Source organism: Hyalella azteca, unplaced genomic scaffold, assembly GCF_000764305.2.
Source record: "Hyalella azteca isolate HAZT.00-mixed unplaced genomic scaffold, Hazt_2.0.2 contig1188, whole genome shotgun sequence".
NCBI lineage: Eukaryota > Metazoa > Arthropoda > Malacostraca > Amphipoda > Hyalellidae > Hyalella > Hyalella azteca.
Window position 1 is genome coordinate 200,230 of NW_025931515.1, and position 7,030 is coordinate 207,259.

Here is a 7,030-nt window from a genome sequence, read left to right on the forward strand (position 1 = left end):
AAGACTATGAGAGGCAGGAGCCAGCAATTTATGGTGAGTGAAGCTAGAGTATAGACCTGTATTTTGCATGTTTCAATTCAAGTTTAATTTAGCTAGTAAAAAAATGGCATCATTTATAAAAAAAAGTGGTCTAAGTTACCCCATTTTACGGTACGCCACATGTTACATGACTAAACACTTTTCGATTTAAAAAATAAAATAATTACTGCTTCTAAACAACCAACATTTTCTAAAAGACATGAGATGTTTGAAAACTCATGATGGGAGACAAAATCATTCGGAATATGAAGTTATTTAGACAATATTGACAAATAGGGCAAACACATAAAAAGATTCATATTTGGATGGGTATCAATGGGTGTTTATAGTTTAAAAAAACTTTCCATCAACTTTTATAGTTTAAAACAACTTTCTCAGTATGGAATGTGGATCAAATCCATTTATTGTGAAATCAAACTAGACAGAACCCAAACAAAAGTGTGTGACGCCACCATGTCAAATGTTTTCATGGAAGCATGCTGTGCTTGTACACAGTGAAAGAGTAACGGTTTATCTCATAATTTTGTGTGATATAAAAAACTTTTTTGGTATTGTCCAAATTGTGAGAATTTTTTATGAAGGTGGATATGATTTTTTTATTTTAGAACATATTCATTGCAAAAATTTGTCAACTACAGATAAATAACTGGTGAACTTGATTGAGGGAGGCATTGCCAACATGGTATTGGATTTCAAACCCTGTGCGATTTTGGAAGTGCAGCAGTTTCTGATGAGCTCAGTGTACCGTCAAACGGGGTAAAAAGGGATGGTTTTGAGCGTTTTTTGTTAATAACTTTTTACCATGAAACATTTCAGAAACAAGTTTAGGCTCATTTTATAGCTCTTTGCGAGGGTTATCGAATGGCATCTTCAAAAAAATTCCATATGCAATTTGTAAGGCACTTGATGCAATATAAAAGGCTCCAGAATTAATCTTGAAATGGGGTAAAAAGGGACACTTGAAATAAAACTCAATTTCAAACATTTCAAGCATGCAGAGTGTACTCATCTATTACTAACAGTACTCTGAAGTCCTCCTCTTTCATTGTTGATGATGTAGATGTAAAATAAATGATATTTTTTGAGATTTTTACTTGTTTTTCCCTTATTGATATGAAATTACCATATTCATTAATTACCGTATTATTAGTCTAATATTACTGTATCCATGGACATGCCATTGAGCATTGACAACAACCTTGTCCACTGCAAGCTTCATATCAGCAGCCATGTAGCATTTCTTCTGTATCTGTAAGCTTACAGGATGGTTTGTAATTTCGCACAATTTATTCGAGTAGTGATTTCACTATAACAAAGATCGTGAAAAACATACCTGAAACAGAAAATAATGTTCTAGTGACAACCATCATATTTTTTTAAGAAATAAATCATAGTTTAGGTCAATTACTTTTCATTCTATGATGCCCGGTGCACAATTCTATATATAGAATTCTAAGTACCGGTACAATTTTGTGACGACCGATGATGCACTAATTTTTTGATAGGTGAATTTTTTCACCAAGCAAGGTAAATGTAATCAAAATTCTTTGTTGTTAATCAATTTTTTTGTTAACTGGAGCCTTTGCTAACTGAGGTTCTACTGTAAATGCATTTTAAGGGTGTCCCTTATTACCACCGGGTGGGTGTCCCTTTTTCCCCCATCGTGTGGAAATAGCTGCCATTTTTTTTTTGAATGAGATGAACTTTTATGCAAGTAAAATTTTTCAATACGGTGAATATTTTTTTTGCTCCAGACCTTAGCAGAGGTACTTTTCCAAAATCGCACTTTTCACACTTTTATCCAGCGATTTTTTAGAGATAGTAAATGTTTGATTTCTTGACTAGCTTTATACATAATAGATAGTAAAAGTGTTGAAGTTTACACCACTATTTTTAGTTTTGCAATATTTTGATTAGTTTAGCTGTCACAACATTTCTACGAAATGTGGGACGCGCGTCCCTATTTATCCCGCCCGTCCCTTTTTACCCCGTTTGACGGTAACAATTTTCACTGCAGTGGAAGGTGTAACATGGTAGATTTTTTAATAAATTTTCTTATGTTAACAAGAGAATATATTACCTATACGCCACACTCATGATGATGTATGTTTTCACAGAATTTTCTTGCGCATTATGACTTTTTAAGCCATTGCTGTGCACAGTTGGTGCAACTTTGGGCCATCCCTGCTTGCATGCGCAAGCGTCGGTGCAGCGCACGAATGCATTTTGTCAAGGGACAAGAGACAGAAAACTTATAATACTCAATATGCATTTATTAATTCATCAATAATATATGATTTTCCTTGATATGGAAATTTTGTGGAAGTAAAAATCTAGAAATTTAATTTAGAAGAAATTTTCTACAAATTTCTTATACAAACATTGCTTGTTTATCTTCCGTAGACCATCTGGAAGTAAGCAATATTCTGTCTGGACGTGAGGCAAGTGGTGAATAACCAAGTCCTCAGAAATTGGGCATATGAAGTAAACCAATATCAGTGTTACATGACAGATTTTGCTTGTTCTATATACTATTAGTGCGCTAATAGGGTTATTGAAGATTCTACGGTTAATGGAAGGAGTCAGAAATAATTTCATCGTTCTAATTAATGGAAAGTAGTTTTGAGTGCAGAATCTTTTGTAAAGAACATATGTCTAGACATAACTGTCATCAGAAATTCCCAACGTAATGGTATGGGCCTCATCCCCCCCCCACCATGTGGTCGCCCCCCCCCCTGGGGGGCCAATGTGCTACCGTCAACCGGGGCTACTGGGGACAGTTTTGAGCATTTTTTTGTTAATAATTGTTAATGACTTCTTATGATGAAACATTTCATAAACAAGTTATTGACGAAAACTTGAGGTCACAGACGAACGGACAGTGACAGACAGACAGACGGACATGGCAAGCACAATAGTGCTCGTTTATGTGCCATGCGCTCATTTATGCGCCATTTTAATTGGGTTAAGTGAATTTACTATAAAAAAAGATCATGAAAAACATACCTGAAACAGAAAGAAATGTTTTATTGACAACCGTCATATATTTTGGAGAAATAAATCATAGTTTAGGTCAATTACTATTCATTCTATGATGTCCAGTGCACAATTATATATATAGCATTCTATGTACAATTTTGTGACAACCGATGATGCACTAATTTTTCGATGAGTGAATTTTTTTTCACCGAGCGAGCTAAATGTAATCAATATTCTTTGTTTTTAATCCATTTTTTTCTTAACTGGACCCTTTGCTTAATGAGGTTCTACTGTAAATGCGTTTTTGGGGGTGTCCCGAGTAGCCCCGGGGGGTGTCCCGAGTAGCCCCGCCATGCGGAAATGGCCGCCATTTTTTTTTTTTGAATGAGATAGGACAATTCCATCAATTACGTTTTCAAGCTGACACCTGGGTGCATCTTTTATGTAAGTAAATTTTTTAATACGACAAATATTTTTTTGGCTACAGACCTTAGCAGAAGTAACTTTTCAAAAGTGTTTTTCACCATTTTTTTCAGGAATTTTTCAAAGCTAGTAAATGTAGTATTTTTCAACTTCCTTTATACTACATAGATAAGAAAAATGTTGACGTTTACGCCACTATATTTAGTTTTGCAATATTCCAATTAGTTTTGCTACTATAACAGTTTTACGCTGTATCGGAGGATTGTCCAAAGTAGCCCCGCCAGTCCCGAGTAGCCCCGGTTGACGGTATTTAATAATTATTTATTTATATGGCAACCAGGCAACATCATCTTTATAGACTTTTAACGCAGTGCTGATACATCGTCAATTCGTCATGTGTCATGTGATGTGTCTCTTGAAGCTATTCATATTTTTATTGTTTTTTTCCTCCATATAATAAACCTACAAAGTTGCAAAAAATGAGAACTGATCATTAAAAAAATTGCATGCCTGTATTTTTGTATTCAATGGGTTTGCACCACACAAACCCATTCTATTAGCCAGGCATTTAGCTGGGAGGATGTCGGAAACATAACGTATTCCTGACAGTGAGCTGACACTGACATTTGGGTCTGTACCATTTGCCAAAATCGGTCCTTCATTAGAAGGCACCAATCTCAAGCCATGTGGATTGCTGCCTTGACTACCATAGACATAGTGACAAACCAGAGATTTCTTAGAATCAGTTCATTTTTAATTTCCTCATTTACTCAAAATTTAAACCATTTTTTATGTATGATTATGCTGGTATTCATGATACTTTACTGGTCTACTTATAGTACTACTCAAAATTGAACTTAAAGGAGAGTCTAAAAACTCTCTGCTTTGGCAGCTTTGCCACAATGCCTTCTACTATTCTGTTGTGCAATTCATTTCCAACCGAATTGTGATCAATGAATAATGAATAAATATTCATAACTGTGACAACTCTTAGAACCTGAGTTAACACGTTAGAAATCTAGTCAACTTGATGCAGATATTTGTTTGTGTGGGATAGTAGCGTTGCGCACATTCACCTTTAAACAACTTTAAGAGTCCTTGTGGAAAATGTCTACCTTCAGGAACGTGACTTGAGCTTTCCCACCATTTCCAGAACTGCAAGATTCCTCCCAGACGAATTACCTCCTATCTAATTGTTAACAAAAGTACACAATCAGAACATAAGATTCCAAATGTATTAAAAATTTGTTACATTGGAGCCGCAATATTTAAGAAACAAGTAAGAGAATTCCAGTCCAGTTTAGGAGCATGACGCCCGGTGGTGACCGTGCACCTTTTTACCGGCATATTATGGTGCATAGTGACAAAGGAGAACGTCTTTTTATTTCGGGGCCAACAAAGGTTTTCTGAACGAGAATTAAGCCTATGCTCTTTCGCAAAAATTTTTGAACGCTAATTTTAAATGGCAATAGTCTTATCAACAACATTAAATAAAATAGATAATCTTATCACTTTCAACATTTTGTCAGACCAAGAATGATTCTGATTACTGACGTTTGGAGGGCTGACGCACGTCAACTAATCTTCATCGAATGCGGCTTGAGAGAGGTTTAACACCTAGATACTCACCCAACCAGAGCACGATGTGCACTGAGATTGAATCGCTTACGCCCATGTACACACCATTAGCAGAGCTGCAGCTAGCCCTGTGGACAAGACATGCTGCGCACGTACACGTTCGCTCGCACGTACACGTTCGCTGCGCACATACACGTTCGCCAGTTTTGAAGGCTTTAGAATCAGTTAATTCTGAATGTTTCTGAACAAGATTTACGACCTGCTTCTCTAAACGACAGAAAAATAACACAATTTCTCACTCCAAGAACCAATGGAAAAAATTATCTGATAGAAAATTTCTTACCCTTTATGATGAGCTAAGAATTTTGGTGTTTTTCATAACTGTTATCGACAATTTTACAAAAACGTCAACATTTTTTACGTAAGAATTGTTTGTCTCAGGAGGATGAGCCAGCTCATTTTTGGTTCTCTTGCAGCGTGGCGGTGGAGCTTCTGCATGATCTGCATTGAGACGCAAACAGCTTTCAAAAATGTCGTTTCAGAATTTTATTCACGGATTAATTTGAACATTATATACATTGATTCAGCATAGAAACATACTCCGACTTCCAAGAATAGCTTAGGTATTCATTTAAGCATTATCTATAATATTGTCTATCCAAAAATATGCTGTCGAGCAAATTCGTTTTTTCAGCATATTTTATAATGATAATGGGTTAACAGATTCATTACACACTGTCATCATAATTATCATATATTTACCGTAATTTTTTATGCACAATTCCCATCATTTCTTTGTTCACAAACGCTCTATTTTTATCGTATTCGCTCATCCTTTATATTTCACACGTTCTGCAGTGCCCCTAATTAACACATTCCCTGTTATTCCTTTACTCTCACATTCTCTGTTCCCTGACACACGGTCCGAGCTATTCCCTTACTCACATATTCTCTGTTATGCCTTTAATCGAATATTCTGTTATTCCGTTACTCGGATATTCTCTGTTATACCTTTAATCACATATTCTTTTGCCCTTTTCATAAATATTTTGCACTTATTCCTGTCGATTTCATTACTATACTAAATCTGGCCGGCCATTATACTAGTACTATACTATATACTATACTATCTGGCCGCCTATATACTTTTACATAGCAGGTCATATTTATTTAAATTTAAATGAATGACGTTAATTTGGCAGTCCCATTCATTCGTTCATAAGAATAGGGTGGATACTCCATAATCGAAGAAAAATGGCACCAACGGTTGCACGCACGCGAATGAGGGCCTTGGAGAAAGTTTTTATATGTTGAGAACATGCAACGTCATTTGAGAACGTATTAAAAATAAAAGGCGAATAAAGTTTCAGTTATAGTCCACCCTCAACCAGCCTTGTATAGCTGACTGGAAGGCAGGTAGCGATGTTGCTGCCACGATGTCGGCACTCAGGGAGTTCCATATTCTGATGGCCGAGGTGGACGTCAGTTCTGCTGCGTGGGACCTGCAACTTCTGTTGGTGCCCCTTGTTACGTGTGTGACTGATTGGCACAATCCTGAAGGAGGTTGGACAGCGACTAGGCAATGCAGCATTTTGTACAGCATGCAGCTCAAGTCTGGCTTTTCCAGCTCAAGTCTGGCTACTATCTCAGTGGCACTGGATGTGGGGCTAAGTCTCCCACGGTTCTGCGGGCAGCTCTGCATTGTACCATCTCAGGGGAAGTTTTCCTTTAGTTAATTGCCAAATGGGAAAATTAGGGTTGTTGTTCTAGTATTCATTGTAATGGAGATGGAATGGAATGATATATTTATATTAAATTAGTTGAAATTGCGTTCATCTTTTTGCACCTGCAATAATATTGCAATGTCGGGGTCAGAGCAGACGCACCCTCACATTTGGTCAGTGGTATTGGTTTACAGCTTGGACACTTTTTGAAATTAATTTTTCAAGGCTTTTCAGAGCAGGCCTACCATGCATAATAAAAGCGGTCTTGATAAAATTTAAAACAAATC